A 16,336-nucleotide genomic window follows, 5' to 3' on the forward strand; every position below is an offset into this window, starting at 1 on the left:
CCCATAGCACATAGCTCGTAATGGTACCCACTGTGAGTTTGGTTAGAGGACTACCACCAGAGCCGCAGAAATCACGCTCCTGTCGCTCACTTTACAGGACAGTCAGCGAGCAACAGTCAGCGGCCTATAGTTTAATGTTTAAGAATTACCACAGTGCGTTATCTAATGAAACAAATGCACTCTTGCTACAAAGCGGAGCTGGATGAGGCATTTCTAGAATAAAAGACAATTACACTTAGGTGACAAAAGTCAAGGGATACCTCCTAATTTCGTGTCGGGCCTCCTTTCCCGGCGTAGTGCAGCAACTCGACGTGACACGGGATCAACATGTCGTTGAAAGCCTCCTGCAGAAATATTGAGCCATACTGCATCTATAGCCGTCCATAAATGCGAAAGTATTGTCAGTGTACGATTTTATGATTGAACTGACCTCTCCATTACGTCCCAAAATGTTCGATGGAATTCATGTCGGGCGATGTTGGTGGCAAATCATCCGCTTGAAATGCCCGAAATGTTCTGAAGTTGTGCATTGTCATCCATCAAAGTTCCATCGCTTTTTGGAAACATGAAGCCCATGGTGAGTTCGTTTTCACAAGAGGAGTCAGTCCATTCCATTTAAACACAGCTCACACAATTATGGAGCCACCACCAGCTTGCACAGTGCCTTGTTGATAACTTCGGTCCATGTCTTCGTCGGGTCTGCGCCACACTCGAACGTTACCATCACCTGTTACCAGCCGGCCGGGGAGGCCGAGCGGTTCTCGGCGCTACAGTCTGGCACCGCGTGACCGCTACGGTCGCAGGTTCGAATCCTGCCTCGGGCATGGATGTGTGTGATGTCCTTAGGTTAGTTAGGTTTAGGTAGTTCTAAGTTCTAGGAGACTGATGACCTCAGAAGTTAAGTCCCATAGTGCTCAGAGCCATTTGAACCATTTTTGAATCTCTTACCAAATGAAATCAAGACTCTTCTGACGAGGCCATGTTTATGCAGTCATGTGGGCTCAACCGATATGGTTACGAGCCCAGGAGAAGCGCTACATGCGATATCGTGCTGTTTAGCAAAGGCACTCGCGTCGGTCGTCTGTTGTCATAGCCTATTAAAGCCAAACTTCCCCGCACTATCCTAACGGATACATTGATTTCTGCGATTATTCCATGTGCTGTTGCTTGTCTGTTAGGACTGACTACTCTACTCTACTCAAACGCCGCTGCTTTCGGTCGTTAAGTGAAGGCCATCGACCACTGCATTCTCTTTGTGGTGAGAGGTAATGCCTGAAATGTGATATTCTCAGTACACTCTTGACACTGTGGATCTCAGAATACTGGAATCCTTAACGTTCAAAGTCGGTTAAAATCCCGTCGTGCTACCACAATCATGACAGAAACCTTTTCACATGAATCACCTGAGTACAAACGACAGCTACATCAAGGCACTGTCCTTTTATGCCTTATGGATGCAATACTACCGCCATGTGTATATGTGCATGCCACTATCCCATGACTTTTTCACCTCAGTATATACGTAGCACTACTGTCATTCTGCGGTAATAAGAATACGCGAAAGTTCTCTAGTGTAGACGTACACACTATCCAACAATAATGACCGAGGAAAGTTTATGAAACATTCTTTGTCTCTCCATTGTTTTAATTATTTACTCATAAGACAGGAACCAAAGCTTATGGCTATGGTGGAGAAGCTTGCATACCTTAGCGATATAGAAAGCCGTACCATAGGTGCAACCACAACGGAGGGGTATCTGTTGAGAGGCTAGACAAATGTGTGGTTCTTGAAGAGGGGCAGCAGCCTTTACAGTAGTTGCAGTGGCAACGGTCTGGATGGTCGACGTAACTGAACTTGTAACATCAACCAAAACAGCACTGCTGTACTTGTACTGCGAACGGGTGAAAGCAAGGGGAAGCTATGGCCGTAATTTTTCCTGAAGGCATGCGGTTTTACTGTATGGTTAAACAGTGAAGCCATCTGGGTAAAATATTCCGGAGGTAAAATAATCCCCCATTCGGATCTCCAGGCGGGGACTACACAGGAGGACGTCGTTATCAGGAGAAACAAAACTGGCATTCTACGGATCGGAGCGAGGAATGTGAGATCCTTTAATGTACAGGTAGGTTAGAAAAAAACTTAAAAAGGGAAATGGATGGGTTGAATTTAGATATAGTGGGAATTAGTGAAATTAAGTGGCAGGAGGAAAAGAACTTCTGGTCTGGTGAATATATGGTTATAAATACAAAATCAAATAGGGGTAATGCAGGAGTAGGTTTAATAATGAATAAAAAATACGAACGCGGATAAGCTACTACGAACAGCATTGTGAACGCATTATTGTAACCAAGACAGACATGAAGCCCACACCTACCACAGTAGTATAACTTTATATGCCAACTAGCTTCGCAGATGATGAAGAGATTGAAGAAACGTATGATGAGATAAAAGAAATTGTTCAGATATTTAAGGGAGATGAAAATTTAATAGTTATGGGGGACTGACATAACTTAATCATAGCTAACACTTGGTCTAAGTACCATGAAAGAAGGCTGTACACGTGGAAGAGACCTGGAGATATCGCAAGGTTTCAGATTGATTATATAAAGGTAATACAGGTTTTAAATTGTAAGACATTTCCAGAGGTAATTGTGGACTCTGACCACAACTTATTGGTTATTTGGTTATGAACGGTAGATTTAAACTGAAGAAACTGCAAAAAGGTAGGATTTTAAGGAAATGGGACCTGGATAAACTGAAAGAACCAGAGGCCGTAGAGAGTTTCATAAGGAGCGTTAGGGAACGATTGACAAGAACAGGTGAAAGAAATACAGTAGAAGAAGAATGGGTAGGTCTGAGAAATGAAATAGTGAAGGCAGCAGGGATAAAGTATGTAAGAAGACGAGGGATAGTAGAAATCCTTGGGTAACAAGAGATATTTAAATTAACTGATGAAAAGAGAAAACGTCGAAATGCAGTAAATGAAACAGGCGAAAAGGAATAGAAACGTCTAAAAAATAATATCGACAGAAAGTGCAAAATGGCTAAGCAGGAATGGCTAGCGGACAAATGTAAGGACGTAGAAGCATATATCACTAGGGGTAAGATAGATGCGGTCTACAGGAAAATTAAAGAGGCCTTTGGAGAAAAGAGAACCACCTGCATCAATATCAAAAGATCACAGGGAAAAACCAGTCCTAAGGAAAGAAGGGAAAGCAGAAAGGTGGAAGGAGTATCTAGAGGGTCTATACACGGGCGAGGTACTTGAGGGCAATGCTATGGAAATGGAAGAAAACGTAGATGGAGATGTGATGGGAGATATAATACTCCGCGACGAATTTGACAGAGCACTCAAAGCTACGTCGAAACAAGACGCTGGGAATAGACAACATTCCGTTAGAACAACTGATAACCTTGGAAGAGCCAGTCATGACAAAATGCTTCCATCTGGTGGGAAAGATGTATGAGACAGGCGAAATGCCCTCAGACTTCAAGAAGAATATAATAGTTCTAATTCCAAAGAAAGCAGGTGTTGACAGGTGTGAGAATTACCGAACTATCAGTTTAATAAATCACGGTTGCAGAATACAAATAAGAATTCTATATAGACGAATGGAAAAAAACTGGCAGAAACCGACCTAGGGGAAGATACGTTTGGATTCCGTGGAAATGTAGGAACACGCGAGGCAATACTGATTCTTCGACTTATCTTAGAGGAGAGGTTTAGGAAAGACAAACCTACATTTATAGCATTTGTAGACATTTAGAGAAAGCTTTTGACAATGTTGTCTGGAATACGCTCTTTCAAATTCTGAAGGTGGAAGAGGTAAAACACAGGGAGCTATAAGCTGTTTATAGTGTGTACAGAAACCAGACGGTAGTTTTGAGAGTCGAAGGACACGAAAGGGAAGCAGTGGTTGGGAAGGGTGTGAGACAGGGTTGTAGCCTGTCCCCGACGTTATTCAGTCTGTGTATTTAGCAAGCAGAAAAGGAAACAAAAGAAAAATTTAAAATAGGAATTACACTACTTGCCATTAAAATCGCTACACCAAGAAGAAATGCAGATGTTAAACGGGTATTCATTGGACAAATATATTATTCTAGAAGTGAAAAGTGATTACATTTTCACTCAATTTGAATGAGTAGATCCTGAGAAATCAGTACCCACCGAACAACCACCTCTGTCCGTAATAACGGACTTGATACGCCTGGGCATTGAGCCAAACAGAGCTTGGATGGCGTGTACAGGTACAGCTGCCCATACAGCTTCAACACGATACCACAGGTCATCAAGAGTAGTGACTGGCGTATTGTGACGATCCAGTTGCTCGGCCACCACTTACCAGACGTTTTCAATTGGTAAGAGATATGGAGAATGTGCTGGCCAGGGCAGCAGTCGAACATTTTCTGTATGCAGAAAGGCACGTACAGGACCTGCAACAAGCGGTCGTGCATTATCCTGCTGACATGTAGGGTTTCGCAGGGATCGAATGAAGGGTAGAGCCACGGATCGTAACACATCTGAAATGTAACGTCCACTGTTCAAAGTGCCGTCAATGCGGAGAAGAGGTGACCGAGACGTGTAACCAATGGCACCCCATACCATCACGCCGGGTGATATGCCAGTATGGCGATGTCAAATACACGCTACCAACGTGCGTTCATCACGATGTCACCGAACACGGATGCGACCATCATGATGCTGCAAACAAAACCTGGATTCATCCGAAAAAATGACGTTTTGCCATTCGTGCACCCAGGTTCGTCGTTGAGTACACCATCGCAGGCGCTCCTGTTGTGATGCAGCGTCAAGGGTAACCGCAGCCATGGTCTCCTAGCTGATAGTCCATGCTGCTGCAAACGTCGTCGATCTGTTGGTGCAGATGGTTGTTGTCTTGCAAACGTCCTCATCTGTTGACTCAAGGATCGAGACGTGGCTGCACGATCCGTTATAGCCATGCGGATACGATGCCTGTCATCTCGACTGCTAGTGATACGAGGCCGTTGGGATCCAGCACGGCGTTCCGTATTACCCTCCTGAACCCACCGATTCCATATTGTGCTAACAGTCATTGGATATCGACCAACGCGAACAGCAATGTCGCGATACGATAAACCGCAATCGCGATAGGCTACAATCCGACCTTCATCAAAGTTTGAAACGTGATGGTACGCATTTCTCCTCCTTACACGAGGCATCACAACAACGTTTCATCAGTCAACGCCGGTCAACTGCTGTTTGTGTATGAGAAATCGGTTGGAAATTTTCCTCATGTCAGCTCGTTGTAGGTGTCGCAACAGGCGCCAAACTTGGGTGAATGCTCTGAAAAGCTAATCATTTGCATATCACAGCATCTTTTTCCTGTCGGTTAAATTTCGCGTCTTTAGCACGTCATCTTCGTGGTGTAGCAATTTTAATAGCCAGTAGTGTAAAATCCAGGGAGAAGAAATAAAAACCTCGAGGTTTGCCGATGACATTGTAATTCTCTCAGAGACAGCAAAGAACTTGGAAGAGCAGTTGAACGGAATGGACAGTGTCTTAAAAACAGGATATAACAACAATAGTAGGATACATAAACAAAAGCAAAACAAGAATAATGGAATGTAATCGAGTTAAATCAGATGGTGCCGAGGGAAAAAGATTAGGAAATGAGACGCTTATAGTAGTAGATGAATTTTGCTATTTTTCTCGCTAAGTAACTGATGATGGTCGAAGTAGAGCGGATATAAAACGTAGACTGGCGATCGCATGGAAAGCATTTCTGAAAAACAGAAATTTGTTAACATCGAGTATAGATTTAAGTGACAGGGAGTCTTTTGTGAAAGTATTTGTATGGAGTGGAAGTGAAACATGGACGATAAACAGTTTATACAAGAAGAGAATAAACGCTTTTGAATTGTGGTGCTACAGAATAATGCTGAAGATTAGATGGGTAGATCACGTAACGAATGAGGAGGTACTGAGTAGAACTGGGGAGAAGAGGAATTAGTGGCACAACTTGATTAGAAAAAGGTATCGGTTGACAGAACACGTTTTGAGGCAGCAAGGGATCACCAATTTAGTGTTGGAGGGAAGTGTGGAGTGTTAAAATCGTAGAGGTCGACCAAGAGATGAATATACTAAGCACATTCAGAAAATGTAGGTTGTAATAGTTACTAGGAGAGGAAGAGGCTTGCACAGGATGGAATACCATGGAGAGTTGCATCAAACTATACTTTGGACTGAAGACCACAGGAACAACAAGTTAGGAGGAGACTTTTAACACAGATGATACAAGTACTATACAGATGTCGTGCAGTATATTTCTTTTTGTTACCTAGCAGTATTTATATTACGTCCCTTTGTGGAGCAACGGGAAAATAATCTCCGACTCTTAGTAAATTCAGAAAACTATTTTTCCGGTGAGCCAGAAAGTGATAGAGAACATTCAGACCATAATTTGCAGTCTGCAAGACCACATTACTCAACGTATCCACTGAATGAAAACGTTCCTAATTGCTATTTACTTAGCCGGGTCATGAAGTAGGGCTAAGGACAAAAGTTTGGGGTTGTAAGTGATTGATATATTCAGCAAAAGTTCACACGCACAATATTTAATAATATTCCTGATAATAATAATAATGTGCCTATCGGAAACAGCTCTTTTAACAGTTCAGAGGTGGCCTCTACTGAAGTTCCAAGTAAAACGGCCTATCACCCTGACTTCTAACCATCAAAATTAATTGCATTAAGAGTGGAAAATAGCCTCGCCACTTGACACGCGGTTTTCTCAATGTTATGGGAAGTACAAAAACAGTTACCTCTGTGAAAACCAAGCTATCCAGGACGGTGTGCCGTCCTCGCGAGTTCTCATCCTACTTTTACCAAAAACGCATTTGGTTGCTGGCTGGCTGTGACGTCATCCGACGCACAGCGTTAGCAGACGTTTGACTGATCTGTACAGATTGATGTGATGTCTCATTGCGAAGTGTGTCTTCTTACTGCCTCACTGGCTGTATTTGTATATGGGCGCAGCGGACCGCTGAACCGACGAACAATTGCTATCAACCGCTCGAGGCACAGGCAGCAGCATTAAATGGCCTCATACTCTGTCGTTTAATAATTCATAATCTCCTTAATTTTTATATAATTAGAGTTAAGTTTGCTTTTGTTACAGAAAAAGTTTTTGCTGGACTGCATTTAAACTTTGATGGCTAGAAATTTTAGAATGGAACCGACAGCAGAAGAAGACCTCTGAACTGCCTCTTTAAGATTCTTTTTAATGAATGTTATTTACAATAAAGTCTTGAAAGAGGGTTCAGCTATTTTTTCATCAATGTAATAGAGTTCTGTAATTAGATCTTTCTATAACAAATACAAATGATACTCAATCATTTATGAATAGGGACATTTTCATTCCGAATTTAGTTTTTAGTTAATAACTTGAAAACTAATAGAGGTAGCTTAATGGAGTCATCTGGTCAATGTTATTATATCAAACTGAGGCTACATACGAATTTTTATCTTTCTGAGTATAATATTTAGCGCGCCGAATTTTTCGTGAAAACGTCGATTTTGACCAAAATATTGCCCCGATCAAGTTCAGATTTGTAACTTTTGATTGTGACATACATTTGCACATTATAAACAATTTTTAGCTTTCTAGCTTCATTAATTATCTCGACTTATTTTTTCTTAAAATAATATATTTAACGAATATATTCGTTAGATCATTCTGACAGTTCACATTGTTAGCACTACTATACTGAAGCATAAACAGACAAAGTTTGGAAAAGTTAATATAATTTTTATTTTCACTTTGAGAGTATGGTGCAACTCATTGCATGCTACGCACAGGCGCGATATGATGGAATGGCGTTGATAGTAGTGAACTGGGATAAGTCCTGGCACACTCACTCGCCTCTGTATCTCTCACAATGACAGAACACTTGTTTTGCCACGCCCTACTTTATGTTTCTATGGTGGTGCAAACAGCATAAGCATCCACTTGTTCGCTAAAGTGCTAGAAACTCTAGTTATATGAGGGAGTGCTGAAATGTAATGCCTTCAAATTTTTTATATGAAAATCCTTCAAGATTTTTAAATAAAACAAAAGTGATTAACATTCTACATCCTTATTCTTTACATCTACATGTTTATGTCTGAACGTAGTCACCCTAGTGACGTACGCTTTTCCCCTAAAAAGAGACCAGTTTGTTGATAAGGCCACTGTAGAATGTTTGACCTTGTTGATGGGGCCAGAGTCTCACCTCTGCTTGCACCGTTTCATTGCCGTCAATGTGAAGTCCTCAGATATATTCTTTAAGATTTGGAAGAAGATGGAAACTGGATGGAGCCAAGTCGGGACTGTGCGGTGGGTGATCGGTAACAGTTAGTACATAACAGTTTTTGCAGATGTCGCAGTGTTCGTGTATGGTTTGGCATTGTAATGCTGATGGAGAGGATGTACCATGTATGGAAGAATTCTTCTAATTCGATACTCGGCTACATGCTGTTTCTCACACAGCGACATAAGTTACTTTACCCACTGCCATGTTACACGCTACAATTAGGAGCTCTCTAGCCGCACAGGGGTGCAGATATGTAGGCATGAAAAAAGTTGTAGGACGTTAATAATGTCTGCTTTATTTAAAAATCTTTAATGATTTCACATAAAAAATATGGATGTCTTACTTTTCATACCATCGTTCATACAGAGTGGAATATAAGAGAAGAGACGCTGACATGGACTAAGTCCTCAAGTCGTTTTGGCAGTGTTGTTACATTAGTGGAGTGCGATTTGTCAGATACTCTTTATCGGGATTCTGAATGTTGTGGTATTCTTTCCCAATACCTATGAGTCAAATATATTGAGAGTCGTAAAAACAATTGGATACATTTTATAGTGGAATAATGCTACAAAACGAAACGTGGTTTACGTAGGTCACATACTGACTACTGCTGAAAAAACCACGAGGAGTCCGCTCATATAGGGGCATGAAAGGAGGGAAGAGATGTGTGCACATGCTAAATGTGAGTAGCAATTATCGTTAAAAGTTGGACACGTGATGATGACGCACTTAAAGATATTCAAAATGGGTCAAATGGCTCTAAGCACTATGGGACTTAACATCTGAGGCCATAAGTCCCCTAAACTTAGAACTACTTAAACCTAACTAACCTAAGGACATCACACACATCCATGCCCGGGGCAGGATTCGAACTTGCGACCGTAGCAGCAGCGCGTTTCCGGACTGAAGCGCCTAGAACCGCCCGGCCACAGGGGCCTTCACTTAAAGTTATATCCACTAGAATTGGAACACATATTGACAATACTGATGAAATATCGTTAGGTAATAGGTTGTTTCGTTTAATATAGACTTAGGCAGTGCTATAGAAGGTCTGCAGTGCTAGCAGGCTGTGGCAAAATACATGAATAAGAATTGCATAGGATCGACGATCGTTACTGATAAATGTAACATACTCCGTATATAAAGAGACAATGAGGTCCATTACTGTTCCACTGCGCTATTGGGATCAGTAACAATCATATAATACCCTAATGTAGAAGTTTTACGTAATAAAATTAGAAGAAGAATCAGATTCTATGCCTGAAGTTCGTTGGGGGAATCATAAGGAATCGTGTTTCATGAGCCACAGAAAAAGCGGCTTACAAAGTTCCTTTCTGAGCAATTACATCCTCCCACACGCCTCGAGAAATTGCAGTTAGTATTAAGTCTCAGCCTACAGATTTCACGTACTGTTACGTATGCATGTGGATTACGAATAACAATAACACTGATCTGTCTAGTGTTGTCAAACGATGTGAACCTCGACGTAACGAATCAATTTTTCTACCCATTCACAACTAGGTAAGGTAGCACTGCGAGTTCAGGGCAGAAAATCACATATTTCAGTAGTTTCCATCATCAGTGTTCTAGGAACTGCACCTCTGGAAGCAAATTGCAGCTGGGGCAAATTTTATTGTGGTATTCAGGGTCATCTCCCCTCCCATTCGGATACCCACACTTTCTCCTTCCCCTGGTTTACTCCTGGATAGTTGTGTTATGTCAACACTCTGATGTTCTTGGACACTCGCCGGAAGGCTCCACTGCTCTCTGGCAAGAGCCAGTCACAATTTAGCCCTATATGGACTGTGGTCAAAAGTATCAGAACAATCTGAATTATTTATCAATCATGCAGTGTGGATGCTTGTGCTGTTGCTCTCGGCTAATGGCGATGGGACCCCACAGCTCTTGGCCAATAGAACAAATGGGCTAGTGCTCGTAGTGACAGGATCCAGGTGTGGGTATTTGTAATAGCTGATAATAACGAACTGATTTTTATTATTACGCGATTTTAGTCATTCGAGGTCTCAACACTGTAGTGAGAGGACAATCAGCAGCAGATTTATCCTACGGGAAAAATGGCTTCAAAGAATATCATAATTTACGAGGTAAGACACTTTGACATTACAATGGATGATATATTCTGCAAAATAGTGTTGAATAATAATGTAATGTACTTGTACATAACGATACGTAAATTAATGTCATCATGTCATATTCTGCTTAACGACAGTATTGGCATAAGTTACTTTGACATTACAGTGTGTATATAAGTTAATAATAACATAGTAAATTCTGCAAAATGACGGAAAAAAGAGTTAGCCCTCCACTCCATTAGACGAATTGTGTCTGTGATAGGGTGCTATCCCACCCAAAAATGCTGGCCAATATTATTATAATTAATGGTCCAAAATGGGTGCCTCCAAGTATATTATAAGAATGAGTGTATGTATGTATTTATGTACGATGAGGCCATAAAAATCATAGGATAGCGGCGTGCACATTTGGAGTTGATGGTAGTATCGCGTACACAAGGTGCAAAATGGCAATGCTTGGAGGAGCTGTCATTTGTACTCAGGTGATTCATGTGAAAAGGTGCCCGATGTGATTAGGGCCGCACGACGGGAATTAACAGACTTTGAACGCGGAATGGTAGTTGGAGTTAGACGCATGAGACATCCCATTTTGGAAATCGTTAGAGAATTCAATCTTCAGAGATAGACAGTGTCAAGAACGTGCAACGAACACCAAATTTCAGGCATTACCTCTCACCACAGTGATCGACTGCCTTTGCTTAACGACGGAGAGCAGCAGAGTTTCCGTAGAGTAGCCAGTGCTAAGAGACTATCAACACTGCTTGAAATAACAGCAGAAATCAATGTGGGACGTAAGTCAAGCGTAATCTTTAGGACAGTGCTGCGAAATTTGGCGTTAATGGGCTATAGCAGCAGACAACAGACGCGAATGGCTTTGCTAACAGCATTACGTCGCCGCACCGCGTCTCCTGGGGTCGTGACTATATCGGTTGGACCCCACACTACTGGAAAACCGTGGCGTGGTGAGATGAATCCCGATTTCAGTTGGCAAGAGTTGGTCGTAGGGTTCGAGCGTGGGGCAGACCCCACGAAGCTATGGCCCCAAGTTGTCAACAAGGTGCTGTACAAGCTAAAGGTGTGGTCGTTATTTACATGGAATGGACTGGGTCTACTGGTCCAACTGAACCGATCTCTGAGTGGAGATGTTTATGCTCGGCTACTTGGAGACAATTTGCAGCCATTCATAGTCTTCATGTTCCCAAACAACACTGGAATTTCTATGGGTGAAGCGATTGGTTTGGAGAACATTACGAACAATTCGAACGAATGATCGGGTCTCCCAAATCGCCCGACATGAATCTCATTGAACATTTATGGGACATAATCGAGAGCTCTGTTCGTGCACAAAATCCTACATCGGCAACATTTTCTCAATTGTGGACGGTTATAGAGGCAGGTTGGCTCAGTATTTCTCAAGGGGACTTCAAGAGACATGTGGAGTCCATGCTTCGTCGAGATGCTTCACAACGACGGACAAAAGGATGTATCCCATAACTTTTGATACCTCAACGTATGTGTGTATTCCACATTTCCTAGCCGAGCGGGGCAACCGCGCGGTCTGTGGCGTACTGTCACGGTCCACGCGGCTCCCCCTGTCGGAGGTTCGAGTCCTTCCTCGGGCATGGGTATGTGTGTTGTCCTTAGCGTAAGTTAGTTTAAGTTAAATTAAGTAATGTGCAAGCTTAGGAATCGATAACCTCAGCAGTTTGGTCCCATAAGGCCTTACCACAAATTTCCGAATTTTCCAAATGGTTCAAATGGCTCTGAGCACTATGGGACTCAACTGCTGAGGTCATTAGTCCCCTAGAACTTAGAACCTGCGACCGTAGCGGTCTTGCGGTTCCAGACTGCAGCGCCTTTAACCGCACGGCCACTTCGGCCGGCCGAATTTTCCACATTTCCTCCTAAATCACTGGACTGATCTCAACCACTGGGTACACAATTCACTTACTGTCTGGAAAGATCCGTTGTTGGAGTAAGTACTGCAAGTTTTGGGAGTGAAAAAGAGGTGTCGCCAATAATGTGCAAATATTCAGACTTCATTCACCAAGTATTTGAAAAAGAGCGCGCTTAGTCACTTGAAACAAAATTTACACACAATTTCAAACTTTTACGGAACTTTTTCTCGGTGGCAACCACCACATAATGATGAAAGAGGAAAAGAACCTTTATCGCTTACTACGTTTATGCTGTTCATGCAGTAAAATTGCCGCATGAGGCATGACGTTTTAATTTATTACTTCTTTACTGGTAACTCTATTCGCGACACATTTTGTGGACAGTATTCACTTGTATCACTGTATGACCTGCGAAAATATATCATTGTACGACACGTAGCTCAGAATATATGACGTTAAAAACATTAAGATGAGTGAATAATTGCCTCATCATGTTAAACTTTTAATTTATTACTTTTTTTGCTACTATTCACAACACATTTTGCAGGCATTACCGACAAACGCCGATGATTGTGCCTACAGAATTATATCATTTTATGACACATTTTCAGAAGATATGACGCCATAAATACTGAGCTGAGGAAAACAAAATTACATGGCCAAATTCGCTAGAGGTACAGTTAAAATAATTGTTTAAATACGTCTGAAATACATGAAATATGTGTGAAATACATTAAATATGTGTGACAAGTGCGTATGCAGGAAAAGCTGCAGGTAAAAAAAAACTCCTCTCAAAACCCTGAGCAGATTTCAACCAAATGTGGTACAGATATTACTTTCTGGAATGAAATACTGTGGTCGTAAGAACCTGCAATCTCCTGTTGGCGTGGGAGTGATAATGTGGAGGGAAAAGGAGGCAGGAAGAGGTGGAGAGATAGCACAGGTGATGGAAGGAATGGACCCAGATATGGAGAAGAAGGAGATGGACAGAGAGGAGGGGGGGGGGGATGGACAGCGAAAGGGAAGAGGAGGAGGTGAACAAAGACAGAGGGAGGAGGTGATGGACTTAGAGGGGGAGAGGAGGAGATGTACAGAGAGCCAGGTAGGAGGAAATGTCCAATGTAATGGAAGAAAGGGAAGAGGAGATGAACAGAGAGAGAGAGAGAGAGGAGGAGGAGATGGACAAAAGAGAGGATGGAGGAGGAGGAGATGGAAAGAGAGAGGGGGTTGAGGAGTAGAGGGGGTAGAGGGGCAGGAAGAGCTAGACTCAGAAGGGGAGGAGAAGATGGAGAGAGGGGGAAGGAGCAGATGGGAAGAGGGGAGGGAGGATCGGATGGAAAAAGAGAGTGAGAAGGATCTTATGGACAGAGAGAGGGGGGAGTGACAAATAGACAAAGAGAGGTGCAGGTGTAGATGGACAGCGAGGAAGTGGACAGATAGAGGGGGAAAAGGAGATCGACTGAGAGGAGAGAGGAGGAGTTGGCAGAGAGAAGGGGAGGAGGAGAGGGACTATTGGAACTGGGATAAATATGTACCTGGGCAACGCCAAGTACTCAGCTAGCTTGGTATAACTGTAGATGTTTTCACACAAATACCTATTCTCAGTGCGAGACAATCAACAAATAAGGCACTAATAAGACGAAACATGTCCATTTACTCTTGGACTGTCACCGCTCATCGTGCTGCATGAATTTACATACATTTTGGACTGCTGAGAATATGCTTGACCTGTACTGTGCGTTAAAGATGAAACATTCGTACATTCATTTTTATAATACTGTAACGACCCGATCTATTCCAGGGCGCTGTGTGTCAGGATGGGTAAGAAAAATGATGAGGGAGAGGGCATATTTACTCCAGGCCGTAAAGCATAATAGTGATACCATTGGCAGCCGTTTATTTGTAGCAGCCATTTACAGTGCGACTGCCGTCAGGGGGGGCGAGGGGGGAGGGAGCAAAAATGCAGCCGGTCCCGGAATGCGTGGAGGCCATGATGGCACCTATGATGTTCGTTGTTCTGTGTCGTGGCAGGCAGCTACTGCAGCACCATGTGAGCTGCCAGTGGGCGAAGAACGACCCGGCCCACACAGGTCCTCCAAAGGTCTGCCGGCTATGCAGCCCCGCACGTCCTCGTGCTCACTGTGGTCACTATGCCATGCACTTGAGTGCGAAAGCTGACACTAGATGTTCGATGACGAGCAGCAGTGTTCCAGTCACCTGTCAGGAAGAAACCAGAATGTTGGCCGATGACATCTGGGTGGCTAGGAGGCCACCATGGCAAGCCATACCCCAACTGGTTTGTCGAAAGCTTGCAGCCCGTGCTTTTCCGGCACAAGGCGCACAATACCTGTGGCGTGGCGGCTGCGGGACTTGGGAAACTTCACCTGTGAGGGGAACTGGCGTGCGGAAAGAATCCGTCTTCTGGGGGACTTCAGTGGGCGGGCAGACACTAGTACTGATAAAATCACGAGAAGTCCGCTGATACAGTGGTATGGGGAATCTGTGAAGAGGAAAGTGCTCTGTGTGCACGCGCAACACAAGTAGAAAATGTCCAGTGATTTATCACCAACAGTGTAATAGAACTGTAATAGTGGCTCTCTTCGTCTACTTATTTATATGTAGTGTGTTACATTTACCTGCTTGAAGATCTCTGTATCAGTCGTCCATCCTTTGCAATTCTCTAAAAGATACAGAGCGCTGGAAAATCTATTCTACATCTACATTTATACTCCGCAAGCCACCCAACGGTGTGTGGCGGAGGGCACTTTACGTGCCACTGTCATTACCTCCCTTTCCTGTTCCAGTCGCGTATGGTTCGCGGGAAGAACGACTGTCTGAAAGCCTCCGTGCGCGCTCTAATCTCTCTGATTTTACATTCGTGATCTCCTCGGGAGGTATAAGTAGGGGGAAGCAATATATTCGATACCTCATCCAGAAAAACGCACCCTCTCGAAACCTGGCGAGCAAGCTACACCGCGATGCAGAGCGCCTCTCTTGCAGAGTCTGCCACTTGAGTTTATTAAACATTTCCGTAACGCTATCACGGTTACCAAATAACCCTGTGACGAATCGCGCCGCTCTTCTTTGGATCTTCTCTACCTCCTCCGTCAACCCGATCTGGTACGGATCCCACACTGATGAGCAATACTCAAGTATAGGTGGAACGAGTGTTTTGTAAGCCACCTCCTTTGTTGATGGACTACATTTTCTAAGCACTCTCCCAATGAATCTCAACCTGGTACCCGCCTTACCAACAATTTATTTTATGTGATCATTCCACTTCAAATCGTTCCGCACGCATACTCCCAGATATTTTACAGAAGTAACTGCTTCCAGTGTTTGTTCCGCTATCATATAAGCATACAATAAAGGATCCTTCTTTCTATGTATTCGCAATACATTACATTTGTCTATGTTAAGGGACAGTTGCCACTCCCTGCACCAAGTGCCTATCCGCTGCAGATCTTCCTGCATTTCGCTACAATTTTCTAATGCTGCAATTTCTCTGTATACTACAGCATCATCCGCGAAAAGCCGCATGGAACTTCCGACACTATCTACTAGGTCATTTACATATATTATGAAAAGCAATGGTCCCATAACACTCCCCTGTGGCACGCCAGAGGTTACTTTAACGTCTGTAGACGTCTCTCCATTGATAACAACATGCTGTGTTCTGTTTGCAAAAAACTCTTCAATCCAGCCACACAGCTGGTCTGATATTCCGTAGGCTCTTACTATTGCAGCGTAAAACTGAAAAAATAATCAGGTTGCATACCCATAAACGTGAGGATCCGTCAAACGAGGTTTTATGTCAAGTACAGGTGGTGACCTAGTAAAGATAGCTACTCGAACTGGTGGCACTTACGTGCTCTTCGTGCAACTCAGCATCATGATCGGCCTCTTCTTAAGGCTGCTGTTAGGCGTATTAATATGGGGCTGGTGACGGCACTGATGGTTGTGGCCACGGCGCACATTGCAGTGGTGCCAATTGAATCTATCAATAGGTCTGG

This window comes from Schistocerca nitens, chromosome 3 (assembly GCF_023898315.1).
Source record: "Schistocerca nitens isolate TAMUIC-IGC-003100 chromosome 3, iqSchNite1.1, whole genome shotgun sequence".
Lineage (NCBI taxonomy): Eukaryota > Metazoa > Arthropoda > Insecta > Orthoptera > Acrididae > Schistocerca > Schistocerca nitens.